Source organism: Coenobita brevimanus, chromosome 38 (assembly GCF_032717465.1).
Source record: "Coenobita brevimanus isolate Jiangsu-jjx chromosome 38, ASM3271746v2, whole genome shotgun sequence".
NCBI classification, from domain to species: Eukaryota; Metazoa; Arthropoda; class Malacostraca; order Decapoda; family Coenobitidae; genus Coenobita; species Coenobita brevimanus.
The window spans coordinates 15,293,482-15,313,988 of NC_136991.1; positions in this window are offsets into that span (position 1 = coordinate 15,293,482).

Consider the following 20,507-nt stretch of genomic DNA (forward strand, 5'->3'; position numbering starts at 1 on the left):
TGCCTGTTTGTAATTATTATACGCCCTTTCACTATTGTGTCTTCTGTATCTATTCCACAACAAATCTCTTCCTTCTTTTGATTTTTTACATTCTGTATTGAACCATTTCTGTATTTTCTTATCTGCTTCTTTGTGCTGTGGGATGTACTTCTGGACTCCTATTTCATAAAATTCAGAATTTTTTATATACAGCATTTAAATCTTGTCCTCTAAGCTCATTTTCCCAATCAACTTCTTAGAAATACTTCTTTAGGTCTTGATTTCCCTTTTTATAGTTTAGGCTCTTTTTGTAACTGTCATTGCTGTTTACTATGTCATATGCTATCCTGAAGTTATAATTTAGTACTGCATGATCGCTTTTGCCGAGTGGAGGGTGATATATTAAACTGTCAATATCATTTTCTTGCCTAGTAAATATTAGATCTAGCACTGAAGGTACATCAAGTCCTCTTTTTCTGGTGGTTTCCCTCACATGTTGCGTTAGGAAAAACTCTTGTACGAGATCCAGGAGCTTTTGGTCCCAACAGCTTTCTTGGCTAATTATATCTAGAGTATTCCAATTTATATTTGTATTGAAATCCCCAGTTAGTATAATTCTTTCCGATTTCTCTTCCATTTTATGTAGTAATGATCTTATACTCTGAATTGTACTCTCTGCCGGGTCCTCATATTCGTCTCTTTCCCATGTGTTTGATCTGGGTGGCATGTACAAATTGGCTACAATTACTTTACCTTCAGATGTGTTGATCTCTACTGGAATCAGTTCTACTTGTGATGGTATATCTAGTTTTATTTCCTTGACTTTTGGATTTTTCTTAGTTAATATTAGAAATTTAAAAAAAGGAGGAGGAATTGTCTCTTCAACATATATTGTATTCCTCTAAGTTTAGTATGTCATTGGATATCCTTGGTGTTAATTTTGTTTCAGTTAGGTCTATTATTTGAGGTTCATTTTCTCTGACATAATCATTCATCTCTAGTAATTTAGATACCATTCCATCCACATTTGAGTACATCAACTTTATCATCTTGTTTATATACTTGTCATGACATGGTTCTACTACCTTCCTCCTTTTTCAACCATCCTGTTTGTGTACCACTTTCGTACCTGCAATCGTATTACTTTGTAAAAAAAAAAAAAATTCTTCTTCTCCTCTTCTGATCTTCCCTCATTTTTTGTTTTTGCTTCCTCCCTTTTCTCTTTCAGTAATTCCAGTTCCTCTTGTGTTAGGCATCTTTTTATCCATACATTTTTGAACTCCTCTTTTTCCATAAGATTCTTTGCATTTTTTAGTATCTCTTCCACAGTGTTTACACTCTGGAAAGTCACCTTTAGAGGTCTTGTCTTGCTTTTCTCGTATTTCCCTAACCTTTTCTGTTCCTCTATGTCTTTACTACAGATTTCCTCTGATACTTCTTTCAGTAAGCTCATTACATTTGCCATCTCCTTTTTGTCTCTTGTTATCTTGTTTTTTTTATTTCTTCCTCTTCTGTACCAGTGATTACTATAGATTTGTTTATCTCTACTGAATCTCTGACTAACTTTGGATTGTTTTGGATTATTCTTTTCACTTCCTTTTTAATGCTTTTTTCCTCCACCCTTGTTTCTAAGTCTTTCTTTACTTTCACCATTTCAGGATACGTGGTTTCTACATCATTTTTGTAGCTTTGCACAGCTTCATTCATCTGTGTTATCTTCTCCTCAATATCACTGCTCTGGTCCATAAGACTGCTTGCTTGCCTAATTGTCTCCGAGTCATTTTTGAACTATTCCATAACACTCTGTGATTGACTACTGTACTTGCCATTTCACTCACTTTCTTCCTAAGCACACTCAATTCCACTGTTAGTTCACCGATGGTTGTGTCTTTCTTATTGGCCTCCCTTCCTAGTTTTTCTATATCTTCCTTTTGCAAGTGCATTTGCTCCTTTATTTCATCAATTTCATTTTTGAAAGCCATTTCTAGTTTGTGTACACGTTCAACCAGTCTATTGTGAGTCTCCACTTCAACCAGTTCTTGGTAGAAATCATCATTTTGCTTTTTACTTTTATCCCTTTTCTTTTCCAAATGTGTGTGTGTGTGTGTGTGTGAAATGGACGATATGAAGCGAGTTATACAAAATGAAAGCAATGAAACTCACAAAAAAAGATATCGGAAATATAACAGAACTAAGAGGAATACGAGAACATAAGAATGGAAAAGAAAAAAGGCAAGGACATAAAGTAACAGTACCTGTGGTGTAAATGACATCATAAAGGCGAAAAAAAAAATGAATAGTACAACAATTCACACACACACACACACACACACACACACACACACACACACACACACACACACACACACACTGAGCATTATAGCGGACAATGTATTGTACAAATCTCCCTTAACGAGGTGGCGTGGAGGATTAGTCTGATACAAATATGGTCAGATTTGGTTACTTCTTATACACACCTGTATACTACGCGACTGACATTCTGAACCTGCAAAATACTGTATATAGCCTATATTTAGGCCAAAGACTACAAGACAAAAGCGGAATGAAAGGCAGCTGGGAAATATTGAGGAAAACTGAAGATTAAGTGGAAGAGAGGGGAAATACGAGAAAGCGGAAATAATATACACTTTTTAAAGAAAAAAATATATATAGTAATGATAATAAGGAAAGAACAAAGGTCAGGTTTATATAGGATGATAAGAAATCCGGATATGTTCAAAGACGTTGTTTGCCAAGGGTATTAGTGTGAGTAAAGTGCCATAAAAATGAAGGAAAAAAATATAAGTGGTAATGGGAAATTTAAAATGTAGAATAACGGCAATCAATAAGAATATTCGACCATAACTGATGAATTAATCTATATATAGGAGAGAAGAGAACATTATAAGATAAAGAGGGAATCAGAGGAGACAGCAAAGGGAAGAGTGTGATGGAAGGGACACTAAATGGAGTGCACACACGCACACACACACACACACACACACGCACACACACACACACACACACACACACACACACACACACACACACACCACAATTAACGTGAAGTATGATAAACACCCACTATACACCACACTAACACCATGCATTTCCTTACTTTTCTTTTTTTGAAAGAAAGAAAGAACCAAAGGCCAGAAGCCCGCAAGACTGTTGCCTCCAAGAAAAAGCAAAAAACAAGATAACAGAGAGCGAAATTCAAGATTTGTTCACTTCGAGATGCCTGGACACACTGCGTTTCAAAGTCTGGTGGTCATATCAGTAAGAAATACAGACTGAAGACAAGTGTTCCAGAGATGACCTGTTGCATACATGAAGGGCTGGGAGTAACGATTAACTCTTGCATTAGATAACTGGACGTAAAACGGATGAGAGTTTCTTAACAGACCGGTGCTTTGCACCCGCAGTAGTGGTGGAGAGATGGAAACGGAAAGATCAGAGGAGCAGTGACCTGATGTAGCGATAGAAAGGAGATAAATAGGAAACAACGTGGCGAGGACATAGGTTGATGAGAGCCAGTAAGAGGAGGAGGGTTACCGAGACGAAAACCATTTGCCTCCACTTTGCTGAGAAGAGCTGTATAGCTAATACATAACCAAGTTTTTGTTCTAAATGCTACCAAACGACCACATTATTATAAAGGCCCTATTGTAATGGAGTGATAGCACAGGACGGCTGTGAATTACGTAAGGGATATATCCCCTTAACATCTTCAACCTGAGGAACTATTCTCAGTTTCTTCATGCCGTCTGGAAACGATTTCCTTCAGCTTGGGCGACTTTATTCAAAGGATTGGAAATGTCTTTATTTTCATTTTAAAGACAAAGAAATTTCCTAAAGTTCAATAAAAGCGCCCAGTGATAGCAGGAATTATTTTCAAAATGCCACATTACTCAAGGGGGTGACCCTTGAACACGAGAATACTGTGGGTCGATTTATTAACAATGGGTGATTATGCTGATGCATCAATCGTCGAGGATATTCTGTATTATTAGAAGATGGAGTTCAGCACAGAAGGTGAAGGAATTTAAATACTGTAGTTCTGTTATACAGATTGAAGGAAAAATAGAAAGAAGAGGAAAAAGGGGGACAGAATATTATGTGGTAGGATTAAAATATCCTGTTGTTGAAAACTGTACATGAGGAGGTACTGCATAATCCATTTTATATCCTATAATTGTAAGGTCTATTAATGTACACACAACATAGAAACTAACGGATAATATGTTGCAGTGTTTAATTAATCGACTGTCTCAATATGCACAGAAGGGGAAATTACTGATGTTTGTTTTGGAAAGTAGGTCTATATCAAGCCAAGTCTGGAAAACGGGGGAAGATAAAAGGGCATAAAAATGTGAGAATGAAGTATAAAAATAGACAACACACCACTAAGAAATATATATGAGGTAGTGTTGCGTACATAAATATCGGAAAATTGGATTATGATAAACAACGAGGCAGTGTGCAATGAATTTTGAAGCATAGTAAAGTTATTCTTGGAAGCTAATCTTTTCAAAATACTGTGCACGAGTTCCATCATTGCTCGACAAAAAATTAGAGCGATATTCTTGTCCGTATCTGCACAAGAACAGATGAGGCTAGAAAAATGTAAGTTTTCTTTTAACCGATGACACAATTTTTAATTGGCCGTGCTCCCTCCATGCGAATTAATTCAACATGGGAAAGACTTCTAGTACTGAAGGAGTTTCTAAAGGCTGGATTAAATTTCTTCAGTTTTGAAAGTCTCTCCTACTGTGAATAAAATGTTAAAAAATACCAAATCTTAAAAACTAAAAGCCGTGATCGTTATGAATGAAGTTTTCGAGTGGCAACCCTGCGAAGATTGACCTTAGCGTTCCTAGCAACCAGTACCGGTTTTCAAAAATGCCTCCTTAGATCCCCAGCGGCTCGATGGAATTGAATGAAACTTTTGCATCCTTATGGGCGTTGACTTGTACTTCAACTTGCTAGTGTACACCTATGTCAGAGTCAAAGGTCACCAAATGCGAAAACGGTGAAAATAGCTAAAATCATGACTGGTCTCTCGCAAAATGCTAAGGCTCCTAAGATTATTAAGACAAGGTCATAATTATTGGGTGAAATGTTGCACTGGATTACTTCCATACAAAAATTACATTTAGTGTCGAAACTCTCAGTTACTGGCAGCGCCACCTAGAAGTTGTACCTCTGGTGGGCCATTATGCGAATTTCAAGTTGCTCAGTGGGTGGATGGGATCGAATGAACCTTTGCATGCTTATAGACTTTATTGAGTACTACAAGTGTGCTTCGTACATGCATGACGTATATCCATCACGTCTGGGGTCAAATGTCATCTAATACACTTTAGCATATATGTCCACTAATACTTAACAACACCAACAAATACCTCACTGAAGTTATCAGCAATTCAAAAATGATTATACCGACAAAAATTTATTGTCAGAATAATAATCATCCAGATCATCTTGTGAGTCCATCTTTCCGTCTTTCTGTGTATCTGTCCATCCATGTTTCTTCCAAAATTCTGTCTGTCCACTTATGTCTCTCCACGTACCTATCTATCCAACGGTGTCCTCTATCCATCTATCAATATATCTTTACAGTATCTATGTACGTATCTATCTTCCTATCTGTCTACATGTAGGAAGGTATACAGATAAATTAATATGTTGAAAGGTATACAAAAGATTGAAACAGAAGGTCAAACAGCTAAATAAAATTTAAAAAATCCTAATTGCAGTGAAGAACAAAAAGGATTCAGAAAAAAATAACGAGAAAGACATGAGAAAAGAAACGAAAAACACATAAGGAATGCTGGCAAAGTATTAAACGCCTAAAAGAATTTAAAGAGAAGCATATGTTACTTCAGAAAAATATAAGCATTTTTGTGTTTCGATTTCCTTCCCTCTCTTCAGCTAATGTTGGTGTGTAGCTGGACGCGAAACCTCAACCCCCTCTTCTGAGATGGTTTTCCCCTTTTTGTGGTGTGCCCCTCACCCCTCTTTTGAGATGAGCCCCCATACCTAGGATGTGCTCCCCTTCTCTTGAATAAGCCCTTCTGTCCTATGATGTGCACTTCCCCCTCTTCTTCGACCAACCCCTCTCATTCTCCTCCTCTTCCTTTGAGCTGTGGCCCTTCCCTCTCTCCAGAGACGTGTGTCCCCATAACTTCCCTGAGTTATGTCCTAGTTTCCTGCCATTGATCCTTCCTCTTATTGCCACCATCAAGGAGGTTATGTATTTTGCCAGCATTGGTTTGTTTTTCTGTCTGTCTGTTACCAGGATTACTTAGAAAGTTATAAACGGACTTTGCTGAAAGTTTTTGGACAGGTAGGGTGTGGCCCAAGAAACAATCCATTAGATTTTGGCTGTGAACCGGTTCATCATCCGCATCCAAGAATTTTTTCTTTGTCCACACACTGTCTCCAAAAGTTCTAAATGAATTTCATTGACATATTGTGGAAGGGCAGTCCACGGGCCAAGAAAAAATTGATCATATTTTGAGGTGGATCCGGAACCGGATCTTGCAATAGCCTTGGCGGAGGTATGCGCTCTCCGATTACTTTCTGGTTCTCCTTGTACTCGCTTTCTTTCGCACCTCACAACTACGCTATATCTTCCATGTTCTTTCTTCTCATCCTCCCATGCTTTTCTTTGTTTTCTTTGTTATTCTTTAATTTCCAGTCTTCTCCTCCAGACAGTTTTCTCAATTCCCCTTTTACACATTATGCTCATTTTCTGTCTGCATTTATTTCACTAATCGTCTTTCTCCCATTTCCTTCCCCTTTTGTCCTACCATCCTTAACTTTGAATTTGTTCCCACCCCCCCACCTCTCTCTCTCTCTCTCTCTCTCTCTCTCTCTCTCTCTCTCTCTCTCTCTCGTGCATCCCAAGAGGCCATGAGGAGAGAAAAGACAAAGAGAACAAAAACGAACCACAGGACTGTCGTAGACAAAAAAAAAAAAAAAAAAAAAAAAAAAGCGCGAAGAAGACTACATTTTAACTTTGTGCTTGTTTATGTTGTTTCACCCTGTCTGCCTTTCTGACTCTGCCTGCCTGCTTTACCCTGCCTGGCTGCCTAACCCTACCTTCCTCTCTCATTTTGCCTTCCTCACCCTGCCTTACTTTGTCTGCCTCAACTTACCTTCCTGGCTCATTCTGACTTCCTGTCTTATCTTGCATGCCTTACCCTGCCTTGCTGCCTTACCTTGTCTGCATCATCCTACTTTCCTGCCCACTTACCTGCGTCACCCTGGCTGCTTCACCTTGCTTGCTTCAGATTACATGCTTCGCCCTGTCTTCTAGCCTATCTGCCACACACTTCCTTCCACACCCTGCCTGCTACATCCTGCCTACCCAACGCTGATTGCCTCATCCTGCTTGATGCCACTGAATAACTGCCTCACCATTGATTAGCTGCCTCCCTCTGTCCGCCCAGCGCATCTTGCCTAAGCCATTTTTTTTTTTTTTTTTCACAATCTGCTTGTAACCAACTCACATTTTTTTCCATTTCTGCTAATCAAAAACACTATGTATGGCTGATTCTTCTCGGCTCACTCTGCCTTCTCTGTATGTGACGTGTCCAACCTGTTAGTTTCAGACAGCCTCTTCAGTCCTCCTCTCCCCCTTCCGTCTACTACCCATCCAACCCTCCCAGCACACACACACACACACACACACACACACACACACACACACACACAGTAAGTAAGCAAGAAAGTATTTATTGACCACAACCAGTTACACATACAAGATTTCAAGCAACAATAAACCTTAACATGGTAAACAGCCCATCAGATATTAGCAAAAATTGCCAGTCATATATCATGATTAGAAGGAAAACATTCAAAATGAATTAAATACACTTTGAAAAAACAAAGGCTTTTATAACCATTATAGTACACACTAGCCAAAACAGGAAAAGACCTTATACACTATCTCCTCAATAGGTAACTGAGCATCGTCACCAATTATTTGACTACAGAAAGTAAAATTATATCTTGTACGTATGTACTGAGTCAATGGACACACCTCCAGTGCGTGCAACTCTGTTTGCACAGCACCACATGGACAGAGCCGCTCTGTTACCGGGAGACGTCCCCGCCCACGTCGATTCCAATGGCACGTCTAAATCGCCAGATTATGATTGCCTACCCGCAGCTGACTAAATGCTATTCCGTGTACCTCATTGGTTTTATGACGACATTTATAAATCTCGTGAACTATCAAGCTAGGCTTCAACTCATTATAAATTAGTCTTCTAAAAGATAAAGAGATAGAAATTGATTGCTTTAAAGATTCAGTGGCGACTTTCATATCAACAGAATTATTAATTACACTCTTAATGTGTTAGTTGCCATGATCAGCCTGACGATATGCACCCACGGGGTCATCAGGCATACCAGCCTCTTCCTCCACAGTCGCTGGAAAAGCTTCCTCATCCTTGTTAGTACCGAGTTCCACGTAACAAACGTCTGTGCACTCCATCATACGAGCCCCCAGCAGCTGTTTAATACCCCAATTATACAATTTTTCCATTGGTCTCAAATTCCCACTGAACCAGGACTCAGTGGCATATAGGATGGTTGACATTAAGGCTGCTTCAAACATATTCTGCTTAATGTAAAATGGTATGTCTATATTTTTTTCCAAAAATGACACAAATTTCAGGATGTGGCATATTTTTGCTTGTGCATTGGCAGCGATGGCGGACGACAGGGTCCCATCGCTTGTCCACAGACTGCCCAGATACACATACCTATCACATCACTGCACGATCATCTCACCAACGTAGAATGGCTCACGATCCCCTACTGATGCATGGATTGCAAAGAACTTGGTCTTAATATTATTCACAACCATGCCGTTATTTACATAGAACTGATTCAGAAATGTAAGTTTATGTTCCATCTCGTGTCTCGTTGTCCAGAGAAGAACAGTATCGTCCATAAGGACAAGGAGATGAAGCCACTGTAAAAAAAACCATCTGGCCCACAATTGGACTTTATCAAGATTATCATGCTGTTTACAAAAATGGTAAACAATATACAAGATGTTGGGGACCTCTGTCTGATGCCGATCCTGGATGTTACAATGGCTATCCCAATAACGCTCAAAGTAACCCCTTATATCGCCACCAGCGCAGCAAACATTCGCGACCCACACCCCAACTCATGTAATATGCGAAGCAATTTGGCGCGAGAGACCTGTTCGTACACCATTGAAAAATGGACAAAGCAGAGAATTAATTAATGCTTTCTCCTATGGGCTAAATCAATAGTCTAAGTGATACAACATGTTCAGTGCAGCCCCGGTCATCCTGACTTCCTCCCTGCTCCCGGTGCGGAACAAACCACATACTTAACCGAGTTGATAGCACCATATCATACAGCTTTGCCAAACAATTTATAATATTTATATCATGGTAATTCTTGGGTAATCATCTGTTACCTTTCTTAAATATCATAACCATATGGGCCAGCTGCCTGGATGTGGGATAAGAGCCAGAGGAAAAGACTGCATTAAACAACGCTAATATAAAATGTATCCACTGGTCTGGTCAAAACTTTATAATTCCTGGGCTTATCCCATCGGACTCACATCCTTTATCTTGCTTTAATCTATGTATTTCCCGTACAATCGCATCAAATTCTATGTGTTCATCAAGAATTGGTTACTTTATAGGTACTAAAGGTTAAGCATCATGTAGGTTATATACCTCCTCGAAAAAGGCTTTGAAATCCTCATCTGTGGGGTTTTTATTACTGTCATAATTATCACTGTCATCTCTATACTCCCCACGCCAGTCTATAGCATTCCACATATGCCTGTCATCCATATCATTTATGAGTCTCCCCCACCTGCTTACTGTGACATCCTCTGGCACAATCACCTGAGCACACCGACTGGCACTAGCACACCTGTACAAAATATCTGCCATTTGGCTCATGTTAGTATCAATGTCAGGATTAAATTGGGGCATCTCGAATCGAGAAAGTTCCCCCAAAAAGTTTTTGGTGTGAACATGAAAAAATTTTACAGGACGTTTTAACCGAGATTTCTTCTTACAACTTGAATACAGAACTGCATGATCACTAAGCGAACACGCCTGCACACCCAGAATCACCCTATCCACCACAGAGGGGAGGCAGAACAACCGCTATGGGGGCGTGATCCGATGGAAGAACAAGATCATTATTCACAGTGAAACTTTAAATGCAATTTAAAATTTTGCTAGCAGCAATACACACATTTACTCGAGAAATCCATTCATTACGCGTCCTGTACGTCAGATTGCTCTTATAATGTTTTTCTCCATACTGCAAGTTATTTACCACCACTAAATTTTGTTCTAAACATACAGTAGTCATAATATTTGCATTCTCATTAGGCAAGTTAATTTCATCAGGAATCTCAGGATAGGTGAAATCACCAGATCCAGACACAAGTAAATTCACTAAAATACTTTGAACACCAGTACCAAAACGTGTGTTCAGGCTTCCCATTAGTAGAACATTACAATTTTCCTGTTTTCCACATATGATTTTCTGTTGCATATAACTGAAACTGTTAGGATTAAAGTACTGCGAATCTGTGGGGGGTACATACATAAACCCTAAGAGTACAGTGCTCAATAGGGACAATCTGAGCCAAATTTGGTCTTTCGTCTTACAGTCTACACCCATCACAGATGACTGTAAACAACGGTTTACCAGTACCATTGTGCCCCCTCTATATCCGTCGGACCTCACAGTGTCTCTATAACGAACATAGCCAGGTAGAGAGATACGATCATTGGTTTTCAGTTCATTCAACCCAATCACATCATAATTCATTAACAATGCCTGAACTTTGGGCTTTTCTAACTTTGCACGCACCCCATTGATGTTCCATGACATGATTGTATCATTTCTCATTTGTGGTCCACCTAGAAAGGAGCCAGCCACCAGCTGTCGATGACCACCTCATCACTATAAAATTTCCTCTCCTTCGTGTCCAGCCTGATTGTGCAGCCGACTTTCTCTGGTTTAGTCCTCTCTGCCACCAACATCCCACAGACGCTTCCATTCATTCCGTACAGAAGGATGTACATCTTTTTTTTACAAACACACGGTCATATGGCGCGCCAGTCTCCTTTAGCCTCCTGGGCTTCCCGAGGATCTCATCCCACTCACACACACACACACACACACACACACACACACACACACACACACACACACACACACACACACACACACACACACACACACACACGCACGCACGCACGCACGCACGCACGCACGCACGCACGCACGCGCGCGAGAGAGAGAGAGAGAGCGAGAGAGAGAGATACTGCTAAGGTCTCCGCTGTCAATATAACAGACCCAGAAATATGTTAAAATTGTACAAGAGTACCATAACGGTTGTTGCTCATTTAGTGATAATCTTTTTGGTGAAAAAAATTTTAATAATTAAAGCCATGGATTAGGCAGACATCCATGGATTAGGCAGACAAACAAGGAGAAAGTGACCTACAGTCCACCAAAATCCCAACTTATTATACACATTATTTTGTTAACCGCAGCCATTTTTAAACCCCACTTTGATGGTTTCGAGGTCAAGCACAGGTGTCACCTTCAGCATAGAATGTGAAGTCATTTATTTAATAAGGGATTCGATTTTTTTATGATTGTTGGTATGTTGGTTTGTTACTGTAACAGTGAAGACGGTGCATGTAGCGGAAATTTTTGTAAGAGCAAGATACCATTAAAATGATTTAACTTGAGGAACAAAATATCTTCCAGGCCACCGGTTCCCGAGTTATGACTCATTTCTGGCCTTTGAGTTCAAATTTATTATTTGCTTTTAGTGCATAGGAAATGATTCGTCCTTGGCCCAGGATTGAAATTACCAGCATGACACAAGATACTCCTAAAATTGTATAGTATAATGGTATTGTTTTATCTATATAATGATGATCCCATTTCTGTATGTTAGTTCGTTGGTTTGTTACCGTAACACAGCAAAAACGGAGCATGTAGCGCAAATTTTTGTTAGATAAAGGTATCGTGAAAATACTCTAACTTGAAGAATAAAACAATTTCCAGGCCAATCGGGCCCCGAGTTCCTAAGTTATGACTCATTTCTGAAGACGTGAAGTGACTTGGCATCGAGTAGAGGTTGCCGAAGGCAGCCTCTCAGCAAATTTGGAATGCAGTTCATCTTAAAGTTGGATTTACTGTGACGGTAGTATACATTAGAGACGCACTGGATCGTGGTTCCGGCCTATTATTTCAGGCTGGAAATTCAGTTTTTATGAAGTTCCGGTTCCGGCTGGAACTTCAGGAAAGTAACCGGCTTGAACCTGAGCTTTTGATTTATGTATTACTGGACCAACGTTTCCTATTCTACAGCATTTTTTCTCAGCTATGTTGTAAAATAATTATTTCTACCCGTCACCTTCCTGAAAATGCAGTATTTATTTGTTAATGATATACTTGAGTTATGTATGTATAAATTATTTTAGAATATTACTGAAAGCACTGTATGACATAACTGATCAAAAGAATTTTTTTTTTTCCTTTCCTTTTAACATGAAAACTGAAATATAAATTTATTCATCGGTTTTGTATTTACTTGCCAGAATTTGAGAGGGGAAAGCGTGAAAGACTGTGGTGAAGGAAAGGAAGTTGTTCTCTAGTCAGAGGCAGCATGCTGTACGTTTCTTCTCGTATACATTGTCAGCTTCAGAAAACAGCCTTTCACAGTGGACTGAAAGAGCAGGACAGGGCAATTACTTAGGTTAAAAAATAACTTGGAAATGTAAACAAAGAATAGGCCTGAAGTTATTGGATTGTACTTGTATATTTGAGTGGCAAAAATATTTTTATTCCACAAGTTCACTTCCAGTTCCGGTTCTGACCGGAAATTCCGGCCGGAAGTTTTAAAATGTTCCGGTTAGTTCTGGTTCCGGCCGTAATTCGTTATGCTGGTTCCAGTGCATCCCTAGTATACATCCCCACCTCTCATCATCTTCAGATACCTGGAAACTTAAATTGCAGACTTTAAGACCAGCCAGTATTCATCAAATTGATGTCATTACTGCATTACAACCATTATGCAGTATTAACCCAGATGCAGTATTCACACAGATGAACAAAGGGACCAATAGGAGAGAGAGAGAGAGAGAGAGAGAGAGAGAGAGAGAGAGAGAGAAGGGTGGGGTGGGGGGTGTGGAGGTAGGATTAAGACAAGGATGAGGGGGAAGAGAGGATGATGTGGGGTGTGGGGATGTAAAAGCGGAATAGGAAACCGTTGTGAAAGTCGTGGGGTGTGGGGAAGTAAAATCGGAATAGGAAATCGTTGTGAAAGTCATGGATATGTGGGGAAGAGAAGGGGTGGAAAAAAAACACAGCGTATAGCATGGGTTGGGGGGAAGATGGAGGGGAATGTGGCTGGAGAGAGTATTTCTCGAAGGACGCAAGGTGTTGTGAGTGTAGATGGATTGGAATGGAAGAGAGGGTGTAGAGAGAGATCGACAAAGGAATAAAGGGAGTTAATGGAATTAAAAAGGAATGAGAGAAAAATGAGAGGGGGAAAAGAGGAGTAAACAGGAGAGGGAGAAATGAGACGAGATGAGAAGGAAGAAGAAACATGAGATTTACCTTTACAGGAGAGAAAATGGAGAAGGGGGCAAAGGAGACATATGGGGGAGGGTGGTGTTATGGAAATAGGAAAAATGAATAATAAGAATGAAATACTGTTAAGCAGTGAAGGAACAGGAAGCAATACAAGAGAGAGAGAGAGAGAGAGAGAGAGAGAGAGAGAGAGAGAGAGAGAGAGAGAGAGAGAGAGAGAGAGAGAGAGAGAGAGACAGACAGACAGACAGACAGACAGACAGAGACAGACAGACAGACAGAGAAATTATAAGGTATATGAATTGTTGGGTCGTACAGAACAAATGAAATATAAAATAAACAAAAAGAAGAGAGGAAATAGGGACAAGACCAGTGGAAAGGAAGGGAGATATAGGAAGGAGACAGGGATGAGGAATGAGGAAGAAAAAGAAAGGTTATAAAAATTTTTTATAGTTAACGTAAGTCGGGGGGGAGGGGAACATTTGCTCAAAACTCTAATTTTCATTCACTCGTATCCCAACAATCAGACCATTAAGAATCGTGTTAAGTCTGTTCTTCTCTCTGCTAAAAATAATTTCATCCGTACTAAATGCTCTCAACTCTCCAACTCGAATTCTTCCCGCTCCGTCTGGCACCTTGTCAAAAGACTTTCTAACATCTTTACCTCATCATCCATCCCTTCTCTTTTCTACTCTCATGGTTCTGTAGCTATTTTTTCTACTGATAAAGCAGATCTCTTTGCTCAGACTTTCCTCTCCAATTCCACCTTAGACGATTCCGATGCTCTTCCTCCATCACTTCCCCCCTCTGACTTCCTTATGGCTGATATTAAAATTTCTTCAGCAGATGTATTTTCTGCCATCACTGGCCTCAATACTAACAAGGCATATGGGCTTCATGCAGTCCCTCCTGTTGTCCTCAAGAACTGTGCTTCAGTGCTTACACCCTGCTTAGGTAAACTCTTTCGCCTTTGTCTTTTAACTTGTACCTTTCCTTCTTGCTGGAAGTTTGCTCTCATTCAGCCAATCCCAAAGAGGGGTGACCATTCCCAGCTCTCTAACTATCGTCCAAATGCTTTAACCTCCTGTGTCTCAAAAGTTTTCGAGTCTATTCTCAACAAAATAATTTTAAAACATCTTTCCTATCACAACTTTCTTTCTGATCGTCTGTTTGGGCTCCGTCAGGGATGCTCCACTGGCGATCATCTCACCTACCTTTCCTGGTCATCCTCCTTTCGGGAGTTTGGCGAAAGCTTTGCCATTGCACTTGACATCTCAAAGGCTTTCGATCATGTCTGGTAAAAATCTTGAATTTCCAAACTGGCCTCTTACGGTTTCTATCCTTCTATCTGTGCCTTCATCAATAGCTTCCTTTCTGGTCAGTCTAAAGCTGCTGTTGTAGATGGCCATCGTTCTTCTCCTAGATCTATCAACAGTGGTGTTCCTCAGGTCTCTGTCCTATCACCAACTCTCTTCCTTTATTTCAACAATGATCTAAGCTGTACATCTAACCCTATCCAATTGTATGCTGATGATTCTACCCTTCACCTTTCCATTCGGTTTCTGCAACGTCCATCTCATCAGTTACTTCAACAAACAAGGGATGAGGCTACGGCACACCTAATGTCTGACTTGGCTCATATCTCTGACTGGGGTAAAAATAATCTTGTTTTTCATGCATAAAGACTAATATTTTACACCTATCAACCCGTCAAAATCTTCCACAGGAATACCCACTAATGTTTAACCCGTACCATCCCAGGCAGTTTTGCAATTTTATACCCACCTAATCCTGGACCAAAAATATATCATAAAACAATCCAAAAGGACATATAAGTCAAGGAAAAAACAAAAAAAAAAGTACTCCTTATAGGAGAAATAAGAGCAGGATGGCCGTCTGTCGTGTTTTTAGCCCAGCTTCCCAAGCCGTGAGCAACGTTTTCCCACCCAGCTGGGCGGGATGAGAGAGAAGGAGGGGGGAGGAGAATGGGGGATTCCCCTTTCTCAATGTCCTCCACTGGCTCATATTCCTCCCCAGAATAGGCATCCAGGTCTTTCTCTTCTGAAGAATCACTAAATGAAGGGACAGAAGGATCCATGTGACAATTTTAACAGCCTCCTCCAGCCCAGTGAGGCGGAAAAAAGGCGTGATTTTCGTGACATTCCTATACTATGACGGACAGTTGCACACTGATGTTACCCACCCACGCAGAACCAAACTCAGTACCACAACTGATTGGACACAGTGTTGCCAATACATTAAGCTACTCCTTAGCAAAAAATTAGCTAAATTAAAGCAGTTTGAGACGTGCTACAGCTCTCGAATTTTACTGTCGGCACTATCATGTCACTGGGATTAATCGAGACGTTTTGTACTGCGGGATTGTACGGGTTAAAAATATCCAGCTCAATCCTTCATCATCCTTGAACATGCATGGGGTTTCATTCACTTGGGACTAATCTTGGAAAGATCATACTGCATCTCTTGTAAAATCTGTTTCCAAGCGATTAGGTGTGCTAAGCCGACTCCGTGCCTTCTTTACCCCTGCACAGTTGTTGACTTTATACGTGGGTTTTATTCTCCCCTGTTTAGAGTACAACTTTCATGTGTGGGAGGCTCCCCACATATGGCTCTTCTCAATAGGGTAGAGTCAAAGGCTTTTTGTTTCATCAACTCTCCTCCTATTACTGGCTCCCTTCAGCCTCTGTCTCTTCGCCTCACTGTTGCCTCTTTATCTCTTTTCTATCGCTATTTCAATGGTCACTGCTCCTCTGAACTGTCTGCTTGCATCCCTCCACCTCTATGATGGGTGCATAACACCCATCTAGCAACAACCTCTCATCCCTTTTCTGACCAACTCTCTAATGCAAGAATTAACCGTTACTCCCAGTCCTTCATTTATGCAACAGGTCAGCACTGGAACTGTCTCCCTCTCTCTGTGTTTCCTACTTCCTATGATCTCCAGTCTTTCAAACAAAGTGTGTCCAGGGATCTCGAAACGAATGGATCTTGAATTTGGTTCTCTTTTGTATTGGTTTTGCTTTTTTCTTGGAAGGAACTGTTTTGCAGGCTCAGCCATTGGTTCCTTCTTCCTCACATAAAAAAAACTGCTAAACCACCAAAATACTTCACACTAGCACATATGTCCCCAGACCGTTCGGTGTAAACGTTGAAGAGCATGGAAGTGGTGAATGGGAGTAACTTTTCAGCAGGTGAAGAGGCTGCATTCAAGTGCTTAGGGTGGCAGCAGCCTTAGCAGGCTGTCACGTGCTGCTCAATGGCTCAACCTCCCCAGACTTTGTTCAGCTTTGAAACATGCTTCATTCTCTTTTTGGTGTGGTGCTTATTACTTCCCCCATTTTCTAGCCGTTTTAGAGTGACACTTTGCCCTACAATGCCCAGGGTGTAATAAAATTAACGAGGTAAAGAAAAGAAAATCCCTGCATGAAAGTCAACCTTTTTCTAAAATCACGTTTTTTTTATCTTATTTCACTTAAGATTTAGTGCACTTATTGCTTACTAAGCTAAATACTTTTGTGTAAATCACTTTGTTTATATCTTACCTAATGAAAATTACGTATGATAAGGCACTTTTTTTTTTTTAATGCGAGGAAGAAGGAACCAAAAACCATGATTTTCTCTCTGCATTCTTATTACTGTTGAGAGCACTTATTTTTCTGGATGCACTTATATCTAAGCCTTATTACCTCGCCTGCGACGAAGCCCGGCGAAAAACTGGTATTGATCAAGTTTGTGTGTTTGTTTCTTTGTTTGTTTTAGCAACATTACAGAAAAACAGCTGAATGAAATTACATGAAACTTTCAGGATATATGGGCACTGGTCTAAAGGGGAAGTGGTTAAACGTTGCAAGTAGTCGAGTGACATTCGAAGATCAAAATCAACGTCACGGATTTTCAGAGGGCGATAACTTGAAACATAGCCTATTAAGACAAAGATATTTACAATTATCGACATATAGGATCTCCCACACAGCCTTTCAATTGGCACGAAGAACTTTGACACTGAGTGAACGTCAAAGGTCAAATTCAAGGTCACGGATATTAAGGGGGCTATAACTCGAAACTGATTACAGATAGATATTTAATACTATCAACATATAAGCAGTCCCATATGGGCTTTTAACTCTGAGATTCTGATGACGCGATTTCACGTCATCATAAATCCAACCGTTGAGATTCTGATGACTCAAATTCGAGTCATAAGAAACAATATTTTTTTGTGTGTTTTCTATCTCCTAATTGACCTTTTTCCACATACACTATACTGTTTACCCTTTTCCAATTATTTGCTTTTACGGTGATGAATACACAAGATATATATGCATAATACATAGGTTTTTACCATGAATAATATCGGTATTACTAGCGCGGATATTTGCCAGTGATAGCGAGAGCTTTTGCTTTTCTCTGTGAAAACCAATATAAATTGCCATAACCTATGTATCAATACAAAGGTAATTTTCTGTAGATTGATATGGTGTTATCAGATTTCCTGTAGCTCTAATACACTTGTTTTTAACAAATATTTTTCTAAGGAATGGTGTGTGATTTTCCTTTTTGGCTAACTTTTACTCGTCCTATTGGCCTTCTACTATCGTGTTTACCATATTCAACCATAAAAAGCTTCTATTCAGCTTTTAAACGGTACGACATTCATTAGTACACCATAAATAGCGTACAGTGGCTGATTACGTACAAATACTGCTGTGCAACAGAGCGCTCTGTGTCTGCCCAGATGAATCTGGCATAGACACAATGTGGAGGGCCGAAAATCTCAAAGGGTTAATTGTCACCATGACTTTAGGTGACCTTGAAAGGTCAAACTCAAGGTCACAGATACTCAGGGGACTATAACTTGAAACTGGGTGAAGATAGATACCTTCAGTTATTAACATATAGGAAGTCCCATATGGGTTTTAATTGGTACCTGACCTTTGACTTTATGTGATATTGGAAGGTCAAACTCATGGTCACGAATATTCAGGGAGTTATAACTCGAAATTGGTTGAAGATATATTTGCTATCAAGTTACGAGTATAGGAAGTCTCATAAGGGGCGTTTATTTGGCACTATGACCATTGACCTTGAGTGGTCTGGCAAGGTTTGCTGTGCCTGGCACCACTTTTCTTTTCTAGAAATAACTATTTAAAAACTACTATATACAGATGTTACTGTCGTAATACATATGCATGTCACTGCTGCAAATGTTATTTTCGCACGTCGCAGTTGTAACTTATACATAACTGTCACACACTATTTCTCATGTAACCTTTGGAAAACGTCATTTGTTCTAACATTGCTGCTACATACGTCACTGCAATACACTATTTACACTCTGGGGGCAGAAACCAAAGGAAAAGACACAACTTTCTTACCACCCCTACATTCCAGTGTCAAGTAAGTCTTGGTGATGTGGTTCTCATTGTAGCAAATCATGCACAATGCCACCAGATACTCCTTGCATAGGTGCACCGTCTGTATGCTTGGGCGTGCCTGGGAATTGCAGCAAACATAGTACCACCTAAAGAGCTTCATACCAATTGGTGTTTCACTTGTGAACACTAGGCAGCGATGGGACAGGTAAACATTGTACTGCAATCAATCAGGCTGTTGGCCAGCGGTGAGTCTCTGGGGTCCTGTAGGCTGAATTTCTTCAAATTCCTTCTTGAAATGTCATGGTTTTGGCATCATGCTTGTGGAGAAAGAAGGAGTTCGGCAATGTGATGTCAAGGAGTTGCAGCAATGCATTCTTGTGCCCTGCACATAACTTGTGGAGACAGTCGATTGCATCAATTTGCCAGTCATATTTGACAACGAGTGGCATTTTCAATCTGCAGACATTGATAGCAACTGGTCTGAGTGCTAGCTCAATGGTCTTGCGGCCCCTCTTCTTGGCAAGCTGCTTTTCCCCCTTTTCAAATTGTGGTAAGCATGTTTACTTTCCTCATATCATGCCTTTTGATGGTCAACATCTTCCCTCATTGGCAGGGAAGGTGTGGAAATGCCTTCTCCATGATTCTATGGTCCCACAGGTACCTATATCATAGCCGTCACTGAGCGCTTCCAAAAATGTTAGATTGTAGGGTTCTAAGAGGAGAGAATGCTCAAGCTGGTCTTGCCGTGGATGGCAGGATTAAGATAAAGATGGGTCTGGGGTTTGATTGCAGTTTTAATATCAAGAAGAAGTTATCTGAACAAGACAAGAGCTGTTTATGCTAGCTAATTCCATGTCCTTTATTTCAGCCTTTACCACTGTGCCTTTTCTTTCTCCTATCACGTCCTAATCCCTTCTGCCCTGTCTCTCCAATTTCCCCTGTATATGACTGGTTGGGTCACGTGTAAGGGCACGTGTATAGGAGGAGTTTTCCACCCATCATCATACTGTGCTGTATGCAAAATTCCCTACCTAGAATCTGGACTGTTGTTTCCTCCAGCTCTTACGAGCTTAGGCACGACTTTCTTCAAACCTCTATATTACATATTTACAACATATGTCACTAGCTATTATGCTGTGTCAAGATATTTTAGTGTCATGACATCGCTCGGTCACGCCAAGCTGTTGTACCTACGACAGCAAGTATGAACAATTTACATATCCTGTCATAATCTATGAAATCATAGTATTCGTCACAATATAGCAGAGACACAATAATATTGTAGAACCATGACACATTGTATGGAGTGAGTCAGGCCCACTGAGAGGAAGGGAGGGGGGGCAGTCGTTGCATTGCCCCGGGGCCCATGGAGTCTTGGGGGGCCCATGAGTATGTTGGAAAAAAAAAAAACTCTATTGTATACAGTTCTTCAATAATAGGGACGAACTGGGCCAAAGGCAGATTTGACAGGTAGACTTAGTATAGACTATACAT